This window comes from Danio aesculapii, chromosome 8 (assembly GCF_903798145.1).
Source record: "Danio aesculapii chromosome 8, fDanAes4.1, whole genome shotgun sequence".
NCBI classification, from domain to species: domain Eukaryota; kingdom Metazoa; phylum Chordata; class Actinopteri; order Cypriniformes; family Danionidae; genus Danio; species Danio aesculapii.
Window position 1 is genome coordinate 2898873 of NC_079442.1, and position 12423 is coordinate 2911295.

The 12423-nt window shown below is 33.6% G+C and overlaps 1 protein-coding gene across 1 annotated transcript in view; it reads left to right on the plus strand.

Annotated features, from left to right (window-relative positions):
- Positions 1–490: 490 nt before the first annotated feature.
- Positions 491–12423, plus strand: part of npy8br (neuropeptide Y receptor Y8b) — a 43628-nt gene continuing 31695 nt past the window's right edge. The window contains exon 1 of the mRNA XM_056463009.1: positions 491–548. The gene's annotated coding sequence lies outside the window, so the exon portion shown is untranslated. The remainder of the gene's footprint in view (positions 549–12423) is intronic.

Below are 12423 nucleotides of genomic sequence, written 5' to 3' on the forward strand. Positions count from 1 at the left end.
TATTGCGTGTGTTTATATTAATAAATGATGCATTTTTAATCCCTTTAATAGCTCAAAAATCATAATTAACAATAAGATATAAGAACATTCTACAAAAAACTGTGTTATTAGTGCAAAAAAGGAGATTTGTAGTTTGGGTTTGCGTTGGGAAAACAGATGTGAACGTTTTGACGGGGATCTAATGCATTTCCCAGTGATGGGTTACAGCTGGAAGGGCATCCGCTGCGTGAAACATGCTGGATAAGTTGACGGTTCATTCCGCTGTGGCGACTCCTGATCAATAAATGGACTAAGCCAAAAAGAAAATGAATGAATGAAGCCATTTTTAATACCTATTATTAATTTTTTTATCGCATATAGATCTCTGGAAGTCCAAACATTAAGGAAGTGAGGTCAATGTCAACAGATCGCTCGTTATCTGAAGGCACCTCCTCCTCCTCAGGTTTGGTTGATAAAGCTGCGTTTCTCGAACCACCGGTTACTCGTGCGCAGGAGAGACGCGCGCGTGCATGTGGAGCTCCGGTCACCGGCGGCAGATCTGTTTCACGGTAAGACGCGTTAAGAGTTCACTAATATGAAAAGGAACTCAGCTGAAACATTTAGCGCAAACAATCGGTGTGTGTTCTGACTTGATGGATTCAGCATGCTTCGTTTATGGGTGCGGAGGGTCTGAAAGATGTTACATACTTTCTGAGGTCTGCGTGACGCTGGAAACTCCGATCATATTCAGCTCAGGTCCGATCAGGTGATTATAGCTGTCAGTAGTTTATTTTAGGGGGTTTGATCATGTTCCATTTTGTAGGCAAGCTGTTTTGCTCTGTATAATTTTATACGGTTAGATTCCAGTCTCTTATACGGTTTCAGTTCTGTTCTGTTCTATGGGCAGTAGTTTTATTCTGTACAATTATACATGTAAATTCTAGTCTCTTATAAGGTTTTTGATATATTCTATTCTATTCCATTCTATTCTATTCTATTCTATTCTATTCTATTCTATTCTATAGGCCACTGTTTTGTTCTGAATTGTATATATGCAAATTCGAGTCTCTTATACAGGGTTTGTTCTGTTATATCCTATTCTTATTCTATGGGTAATAGTCTTATTCTGTATGATTTCATATGCAAACTCAAGTCCCTTATACAGTGTTTGTTCTATTCTATTCTATTCTATTCTATTCTATTCTATTCTATTCTATGGGCAATAGTTTTATTCTGTATAATTATATATGCAAATTCTAGTTTCCCATACAGTTTTTATCTGTGCTATTCTGTAGGCAACTGTTTTGTTCTGAATTGTATATATGCAAATTCGAGTCTCATATACAGGGTTTATTCTGTAATATCCTATTCTATTCTATTCTATTCTATTCTATTCTATTCTATTCTATTCTATTCTATTCTATTCTATGGGTAATAGTCTTATTCTGTGTGATTTTATATGCAAACTCAAGTCTCTTCTATGGTTTTTGGTCTATTTCATTCCATTTTAAGCTGCAGGCAACTGTTTTGTTCTGTATAATTGTATATATACAAATTCTAGTCTCTTATACAGGATTTGATCTATCCTATTCTATTCTGTTTTGCGGTTCCAATCTGCTTTGTACTATTCTATTCTCATTTCTTCTGTACTCATTTATTCTGTCCTGTTCTGTATCTAAAACTTTTGGTCTTTCATGCTTTTGTTCATTTATTGGTTTTCAAGTTCTATTCTATCAATTCTATTCCATTCTGTTCTATTCTAGATGACTATTCTATTCTGTATAATTAGAGTCAAAATACTTTTTTATTCTCTTTTATTCTATTCTACTGTTCTATTCTGCTTTTGTTCTGTTCCATGCCTGTACTCTGTCCTGTTCTATCTAAACTTCTGGTCTTTCATGCTTTTGCTCATTTATTGGTTGTCAAGTTCTGTTTCATTTCATTTAGTTCTATTTTATTCTGTTCTATTATCCTGCACTGCTTTATTCTGATTACTTCTTCTGATCTTCATTCTAATTATTTACTATATTGATGTTGGTCTTTTGTGTGGATTGTCCTATTCTATTTCAGTCTCGTCTAGCCTTGTCTAGTCTAGTCTTAGGTTTTCATTTAGTGTATTGTATATTGACAAAATCCACTTTATTAGGCTCCTACTCCATTCATTTGTTATCATATTCTATACTATTCTATTCTATTCTATTCTTTTCTAAGCTTTAACTCTGTTCTTTTGCTGTCATTCTATTCTATTCACTCTGTACTTTTGTTTTTCTTTTCTATTCTAGTGTAGTGTAGTGTAGTGTAGTGTAGTGTAGTGTAGTCTAGTCTAGTCTAGTCTAGTCTAGTCTAGTCTAGTCTAGTTTAGTCTTATGTACTATTTTATTATATTATTCCTTTACATATTTTGGTATGTTAAGATTTGCTCTGGGCAACGTAGTGGCCTCACAGCAAGAAGGTCGCTGGTTCGAGCCTCGGTTGGGTCAGGTGGCGTTTCTGTGTGGAGTTTGCATGTTCTCCCTGCGTTCGCGTGGGTTTCCTCCGGGTGCTCCGGTTTCCCCCACAGTCCAAAGACATGCGGTACAGGTTAATTGGGTAGGCTAAATTGTCCGTAGTGTATGAGTGTGAATAAGTGTGTATGTGTTTCCTAGTGATGGGATGTAGCTGGAAGGGCATCCGCTTCATAAAACAAATGCTGGATGAGTTGGCGGTTCATTCCGCTGTGGTGACCCCAGATTAATAAAGGGACTAAGCCGAAAGAAAATGAATGAATGAAGATTTACTCTGTTATTTTTTATTCTATTCTATTCTATTCGACTCTTGCCTAGTCTAGTAAGGTCTATTTTAGTTTTATTTAGTCTTTTAATATATGTTATCTTGACCAATTCTGGTATGTTAGACTTTTACTTGGTTCTTTTGTTGTCATGTTCTATTCTATTCTATTCTATTCTATTCTATTCTATTCAATTCTATTCTGTTCTATTGTAGTCTTATGTAACATTTTATTATATGTTATCTTGACAAATTCTGGTATGTTAGGCTTTTATTTTGTTCTTTTGTTGTCATATTCTATTCTATTCTATTCTATTCTATTCTATTCTATTCCATTCTCAGCTGGTCTTGTTTAGTGAAGTCTATTCTAGTCTTATGTACTCTTTTATTAAATTTTATCTTTACAAATTCTATTCTATTCTATTCTATTCTATTCTATTCTATTCTATTGTAGTCTTATGTAACATTTTATTATATGTTATCTTGACGAATTCTGGTATGTTAGGCTTTTGTTTTGTTCTTTTGTTGTCACATTCTATTCTATTCTATTCTATTCTATTCTATTCTATTCTATTCTATTCTATTCTGTTCTATTGTAGTCTTATGTAACATTTTATTATATGTTATCTTGACGAATTCTGGTATGTTAGGCTTTTGTTTTGTTCTTTTGTTGTCATATTCTATTCTATTCTATTCTATTCTATTGTAGTCTTATGTAACATTTTATTATATGTTATCTTGACGAATTCTGGTATGTTAGGCTTTTGTTTTGTTCTTTTGTTGTCATATTCTATTCTATTCTATTCTATTCTATTCTATTCTATTCTATTCTATTCCATTCTCAGCTGGTCTTGTTTAGTGAAGTCTATTCTAGTCTTATGTACTCTTTTATTAAATTTTATCTTTACAAATTCTATTCTATTCTATTCTATTCTCATCTGGTCTTGTTTAGTGAAGTCTATTCTAGTCTTATGTACTCTTTTATTACATTTTATCTTTACAAATTCTATTGTATTCTATTCTATTCTGTTCTATTGTAGTCTTATGTAACATTTTATTATATGTTATCTTGACGAATTCTGGTATGTTAGGCTTTTATTTTGTTCTTTTGTTGTCACATTCTATTCTATTCTATTCTATTCTATTCTATTCTATTCTATTCTATTCTATTCTATTCTCCTGCAATGCTTTTCTCTCACCTTTTACATGTTTCTTATACCAGTAATCTTCATGAGGGAGATTAAAAGTTTCAAACATGATGTTTATCTGAAAACGTAAAAGTTAAAAAAGCAATTAGTATGAACACTATAGACTTGTACGGCAAGTCAAAGCGGTTGTGTGAGTGTGTGTGTTGAAGAAAACGGTTTTAACGCTGACTTGATTCATCGCCATTATTCATGCTTCTGCATCTATTACTAGAGAAATATGTAAATATCTTTTCATCTCAAGTTAATGGCTCTTTCAGCGAGAGCTAGCCTCTTAACACAAGTGCTTGGCTCAAAAAAAAGCACACAATGAGTGAAAATTCTAAGTCATTTCCACCACGTGAATGCTACGAGCGAGAGCTAGATATTCATAACTAGTGTGCTCCTTTTAATTGGCTTGTGTTTCTCTTCAGAAAATCATAAATCTCTAACAACCCAAGGTATCAAAGAAAGATGCAAACACTGAGGAATCCGAAGAACAAAGGGGGCAAACTCTGCTTTTTCATTATAAATGTCATCTGACATGCAACCCTTCTCATTATCACCCCACAAACACTTTCAAAAGAAAGACATTTGCTGTGAAAAGGTATAAATGAGTGCAGAAAAAATGACATGTCTTCTATTTTCTCTTGTTTTGTCTCAGAGTGACTTAAAAATGAGCCCATCCAGTCAGATTCACAAGACATCTCAGTGTTGCTAAAAATAGCATATGTGTATGTGCGTGAGCTCATGCTTCGCGCTTGATTTTTTCCCCCTATTTGTTGAATTCTGCTTGTATTTGAAGCCAGCTTTTGTCAAACTAGTTGTTCTTACTTGATACCTGTATATTCAACTATTATTTGGGTTTTGTTGTGGAACGAGGCTTGAATCGATCATTCCATATAGTTTAAGGATTTTTATTTAAGTGTTCAATTTGACAGCTTAATAAAGCAGAAATAAATGTTTCTATTTGCTTTGGTAATTGATTTCCTGGCAGCATTTTTAACATCCATAAAGCAATCTGTCATTTATAATTAATTAATTCCTGCATATGTGTTGTCTGTTGAATTAAATCAATTGCATAATTAAACATCCTATAAACTCTACTAAATAACAGCAAACTTTTTAACATTTTATGCAAATGCATAATTTTCTTTCTTAATGTTCATTGCACTTATACTATAGCAATAACTATTAACTATGCAGAATTAACCCTCAACTTAATGCAAATTTGAACCCGAAGCGTAGTCCGTAAATTTAATTAATTAATACAACCCCAAATCAGATGGAAAACGCAAATAAAAAAAGAAAGTAGTGATTTCTAAATTTACTGACTTGTATTTCATTGCAGACAATATGAACACTAATTATTTCATGTTTTGTCTGGTCAACTTCATTTCATTTGTAAATATACATCATTTCCTGTCATTCAGACCTGCTACGCATTAAAACAAGCAGTTTAGGGCTAATAATCAGGCAAATTGGTTGAATAATGATGTGATGTGAAACAGGTGATGTCAACAGGTGATTGTAATTATAATTTGGTACAAAAGCAGCATCCAAGAAAGGTCTAGTCCTTTAGGAGCAAAGATGGGCCGAGGATCACCAGTTTGCCAACAAATACCTGAGATTGAAATATTTAAAAGCAATGTTCCTCAGAGAAAGAGAGGAAGGAATTTGGATATTTCACCTTTAACAGTGCAGAACATCATTAAAAGATTCAAAGGAATCTGGAGGAATTTCAGTGTGTAAAGGACAAGGGTGCAAGTCTAAGCTTAGGACTATTTGGCAAACCTATGTCAAGTACCGCAATACGTAGTCACATCAACAAATGCCTGTGAAAACTGTGCTGTGCCAAAAGGAAGCCCTATGTTAACATTGTCCAGAAGCACTGTCAACTTCTCTGGGCTCTGAGGCATCTGACATGGACCATCACACAGTGTTGCAAGAACCAAAATTGGAAAATAAAAACAAAAAGGAAAACAATATGAATCATGATGAATATTAAATAATGTTTGTTGTATTGTCTGCAATGAATTACAAGTCAAAGTAAACTCAGAAATCACTACTGTTTTTCTACTTACTACTTTTTTTATTTGCGTTTTGCATACTGTCCTAACTTTTTTCTGATTTTGGGGGTGTATTACTCAGTAGTTAAATTAATAGTTAATAAAGTGTAACTTTTTTTCTTTTTAGGGTGGGGTTGAAATATTACAACATAAACTATGGTAACACTTTGCACCATTTACTGACTTGCCTATTATTAAGATGTTAACTGTTTAGTATGATTTACATCCCTAAATCCAAACTAGTACCTTACTATCTATTAATAAGCAGCTAATTAGTAGTATATTAAGCTAAAATACTTGGTTAATGGTTTGTTATTAGCATGACTTGTACACTAAAATTAAGGGCCCTATCATACACCCGGCACAAGGAGCAAGATGTGTTTGGTGTGATTTGTTGCTATTTTCAGACCAGCGCAACAGTAATTTTAACATTTTGCGTCGCGTTGTTTAAATATCAAATCCATTTGCGCCTCTTTGTGGATTCATGGGTGTGCTGGTCTATAAAGGAGGTGTGTTAAGGTGCATTGTTGGTGCGTTGCTTTTTGGAGGAACTGAAATAGACTGCACCATTGACCAACTAAAAACTGGTCTAAATTCTATCGCAGAGCGTGTTAGTTATGCGCCTATGTGGGTTCAAAGGCTTACACATTGCTTAATACACACAGGATGTACAGCAATACACAAATATTGTTACAAATAAAAACAATTAAAGGATTAAAATGTTACAAAAATGAGTATTTTCGACACAAATAAAAAAAAAAAACACTGCCTTCTTCACCTCGGGGGGCTTTTTCAGTTTATTGATGATAATTTGCATTAGTATAATGTTATTATTATTATCAGTATTATTTAATATATGCATATTTATATTTGTTTTAATGAAAACAAGTTTAGATTTGTCCACCTGTCGGGTTTTGGAGACGTCTGCATCACCTTATGGGGCATGAGAACAGGATGTGTGTTTGGATATAATTCAGCTTTTTGACCACACTTTGTTATTATTGTTTATTTATTCTTTTGCTGGAAATTAGAGCTGAATCTAGAAATAGTTTTGAAACAAATCTTTGCGCTTAGCAAGCGAAATTAAATATGTAGGCTAATGGATGTCTTCAGTGGAGTATGTGAACCACCGTTTTCTCATCCACCAAAGTAAAGGAGTAAAGAGTAAAAATAAAGTAAAGAGAAAGTAAAGAGGCTGAAAGGAGGCTCGTTCTTTATCCCCGTGCTGCAGATGCTCTTTTTAACTGTTTTCTCGCTAGTGAAGTGTTCAGTTTTTACACTTACAAAGTCCACCATGTAAATAGCAAATGTGCCATGGCGCGACGCAACTGACTCTTAAAGGGAATAAGAGAGATGAGACTCTGATTGGTTTAATGCACGTTATGCTCAAAACACACCCATAACTCATTAAGAGAATAAGCACAACATTGTTAGACCATGCGCCAGTGCGCAGAGCGTGTTTTTCCATCCTTAAAATAGCATCAATTTTTAGTTAATCAAATGTTTAGTTCATCAATTCACCTATACTGCATGTCTTTGGACTGTAGAAGAAACCCGGAGGAAACCCACGCCAACACAGGGAGAACATGAAAACTCCACACAGGAATGCCAACTGACCCAGCCGGGACTTGAACCAGCGATCTTCTTGCTCTGAGGCAATTATTATTCTTTATTTTTAATCTGTCAAAACGACTCCAGGATCTTAAGGACAAAAAAATAAATAAAAAGTTTCCAGATGTTCGTGGCAGTGTCCGATTTTTGACCCCCACTGTTTAGTAAACCTCACGCTGTTTCTGTTCTCAGCAGACCCGAAGACGTGCTGTATTTAAATGCAAACCATGATTGTCCTCTTTACATTATAAGAGTGCTAATGAATTTCTGTCCGCGCTTCATGTCATGTCGTCGTTCATTAGCTTTAATAAAAACATGCGTGTTTATGGGATGGTTCTAGTTTGACTTTAGCGCTGTGGGACGTGCCACATCTGAGAGCTATCAAAGCAAAGAAAAGCTCATCTTGAAGCCCCCTGCTATCTCAGGGTGTGTGTTTGCCCGTGGCAAGCTCCGTTATAAATATACACACACTCTTTTTGCGTTTCGCATGCTAATGCACCGCTCCAAAGTTTCTGAGTGATCTGAGAGTATCTGAAATAAAAGGCAATGGCACTTCCACTTCAAACACACGCCAGGGATGATCATATACACAGAGACAGAGAGACGTAAATTGTGGTAAAGTATTCCAAGCAGTGTTGGCTAATCTATACTTCAAAAAAGAATTGATTAATAATAGAAATCTCAGTAATAGGCAGCTCTTTACCTGCCTATTAACCCTTATGTATAGTTAGGGATGTTTTCATCCACTCTGGGGTGATTTTGAGTATTAATTTGGCCAAAACTTTCTCTGTGTTTCAGCTAGCGGAATTATTTTGGAGACAACTCTTATTTTAACACATATTTTGGGAAAATGCTTTGAATAAAAAACCTCAACGACACACTCTGGGCAATTTTACTTGCCTTTTTGTTATGTTCAAGATGAAAACATCCACTGAATTAATCTGCTGTAATAGTGCATCAGATACATTTTCAGATCTACCTCAGTCCTGATCAAAACTACCAAATTGCTTAGAAAATTAAAGGATTTTAACTCTTTAATTGCCAAATTAATAAATGATGTCACTGAGCATACAAAATGATGTATTTTTATTATAAAAAGTAATTGCGGACTAGATTTTTGGGCTAGGTCTTGGACATGTGAAAAAACATTGGCTTTTATGCATTGTTTTTCATTGTTTTTCATTTTTTTCTCGCTAATTTACTGTTGGGGGCTGTTTTTGCCCCATTGACTTCCAATATAGCCACATTCTTTGATTGCAAAACCATATAATCATGCACTTTTCCCTGTTGGTAAGAGGTAAAATTTGTAATTATTACTGTTGATCGTCAGTTGGCAGCATTAACCCTTTAGTTTCTGGATTTTAAATGGAGTTTAACAGCAAATTAAAGTATGTGTATTTGTGTCTGTGAGTGTGTGAGAGTGACCTTTGCACATTTACAGTTGAAGTCAGAATTATTAGCTCCCCTCAGAATATTTTTTCATTTTCTAAATATTTCCTAAATGATGTTTAACAGAGCAAGGGAATTTTCACAGTAATTGCTGTAATATTTTTTTCTTATAATCTTAAGTCTTATTTGTTTTAATTTGGCTGGAATAAAAGCAGTTTTAAATTTTTTAAACACCATTTTAAGGTCAATATTTTTAGCCCCTTTAAGCTATATTATTTTTTCGATAGTCTACAGAACAAACCATCGTTATACAATAACTTGCCTAATTACCCTAACCTGCCTAGTTAACCTAATTAACCTAGTTAAGCCTTTAGATGTCACTTTAAGCTGTATAAAAGTGTCTTGAAGAATATCTAGTCTAATATTATTTACTGTCATCATGGCAAAGATAAAATAAATCAGTTATTAGAAATGAGTTGAAGAAATTTTCTCTCCATTAAACAGAAATTAGGGAAAAAAAATTAACAGGGGGATAATCATTCAGGGGGGCTAATAATTCTGACTTCAACTGTACCTTGATGTGTCTGAGAAAATCAAAATATGCATCTCAGCTCTCAGAACTACTCAGAGTAAACAAATACAAAGACTGTGTTTTTATGCACCATCAAATGTGGTTACACTGTAAAAAATGCAGGGTTCCACACAATTCATTCATGTTGTCCCAACACAAATCGATTAAGTTAACTTAACACTTTTTACAAATTTATGTGGATTGAATATAAAAAAAATTAAGTTGAAATGAAATGAAATGTCAAGAATTGTGTTGTTTCAGCTCATTTTAATTAATCATTTTTGAGTGTATAATGGAAATGAATAAGGCAAAAACAGCCACCAACAATAAATTAAGGACAAAAAATTTAAATCTAACAAAGAATCAAAGCCAATGTTGTTGCTAATCATTCACATGTCCAAGACTGTGATAAAAGCAAAACAATTCAGTTCACAATTACTCTTTATATTGAAAATACGTCATTTTGTGTGGTTTTTTTTACCAGCAGATCAGTGACATCATTTATGAACTTGGCAATTAAAGAGTTAAAATCCTGTAATTTTGTTTTGTTTCGGTTTTGATCAGGACTGAAGTTAATTAACAAATTCATGCAAAAAAAAAATCTGAAAAAAAAATATCTGATGCATTTTTACAGCAGTTTTTTCAGTGGATGTTGTCATCCCGAACATAACAAAAGACTAGTGAATTTGAACAGTGCACAAGTGTTAATACGATATTTGCAGTTTATAAGTACCACTCAAAAAAATGCTGTTTTCCGTAATTTCTACTTATTTAAAATTAGCTAAAGCAATTCAATTTAAAAGTTTTTTTGGGACAACTTAATTTTTTTATGTTCTATTAACTTAAATTTGTAAAAACTAATGAGTGAACGTAATTCCTTCAGATTGTCCTAACACAAATCAAATGTGTGTAACCTATTAATAAGCTGTACATTAGTCGTTTACTCAGCTAAAAGCGTTTGTTATTGGTTTCCTAATATCAAGCATTGCACACTCAAATAAAGCATGACCATAGTTATGTCATTAGAAATAGTTCAAATTACATATAAATAATTTGATTACTCTCATGAAATGTATTATACTGTATATTATACCATAGTCAAGGGTAGGTCAATTTATTTATATGCTTTTGATGAAGTAGCATTCAACCCTTTAGACCATTCTTCGCGTTTCGCTGGTAATGTCCTGCAATAAATAATGATTTGGGCCTGTTTAATTATTAATTTATCATTTATGTACAATAATAAACATATAATAATAAACATTAATAATAAAATATAATCAACAAAGAAAATGTAAATAAAAACTGTAAATGAAAACATAAAAGAAAAAGATTATTTATTGACTGTCTTAGTCGTATCACTTTAAAATAACAAACACTGTACATCTCTCTATATTTAGGCTAAAACACTGCTTTATTTATTTATTTATTTATTTATTTATTTATTTATTTATTTATTTATTTATTTGTGTATGTATGTATGTTTGTACTTTCATCTTAGTTGTCATATGTCTTTGGCTTTAATTTCCAAAATGAATGTACTTAACATGTTTACAATGATAATAAAGCCTGTTATCAAGTTTTTAACGATTAATGAAGCAATTATATTGCTTTGTTTTGTTATTTCATCTTCATTTACAAGTAGCAGGGTATTTACAGCTAGTGTATATTTCTATCCGTCTCCTTGTGCCCCCCCTGGTGGCATAGTCGCAAACTGTTGTTACACCTAAAAACATGTTAGTCCTGTGGTGGTGCGATACACGGCGGTAATGGTCATTTTGAAGTGTCACCCACTGTATTTACAGTATTGTATGTTTTTACTGCAAAATATACAGTAATTTTCACATTGCAACTATAAAATACATTAACATACTGTTGCATAACTCTCCTACAGTAAAATGCAGTTCATAATCTAGTTAAATACTGTGTAATTTACAAAAATTGATAACAGTGTAAGCTTGGATGTACATTTGCATTTACAAGTAAAGGTTGTTGATGACGTGCCTCTGAAGACTTTTTGCACCATTACAATACTTATAGGCAACTCGTCATCATATCTTTCAAATTTTGAAGTCTTTTTAAACCTTAGTATCTATACCTCAACCCGAGTAATGAATGTGAATACTTCTGACACCAGTGACTGCTCAGAAGCACATCAGCATTACTTCATTTTGTTTTCTCAGTCATGAAGCCACGCTCTTAAAAATTCATACCTGCGCTTCTGGAGGAACAGAAGTCTATAGACACCCGGGAGCTGCAGTTTCAGCTCCTGCGCCAGCGAATCCACAAATGAGTTCAGAAAACTGCTGGAAAATTCATCTTCGGGAGGCTTTTTTTGCAGCATGGCAGCTGGCTTCTGAAAACTAGATATATAACACCTGGAGAGATCTGTTAGCATTCCCATTCATTTCAATGGCTGTCATTCGCTATATACAGTAGCACGAGTTGAGAAATCTGACAGTTTTTTCACAACTACTTAAACCAACTGCCTGAGCTCTAAATGCAGCGATTTTATATGCACAGAAAGGTTTTGGTGAAAAAAAAATGCTGGGTTATTTAAACCCAAAATGGACTAACTAAACATTGAGTTTAATTTTTGGTCCTATTAACTTAATTAAAAAAATTAACCTAGCTGTTGGTTTAGTCCGTATTACAACCAGAACTGGATTGAAATAACCCAGGACTTTTTTTTACAGTGTATATAAATATTATTCAGCATATCAAATATTGATTCATTAATTTTCCTTCAGCTTAGTCCCTTTAGTTATCAGGGGTCGCCACAGCGGAGTGAAACGGCAACTATTCTGGCATATGTTTTGTGCAGTGGATGCCCGCAACCCAGTACTGGGAAAAC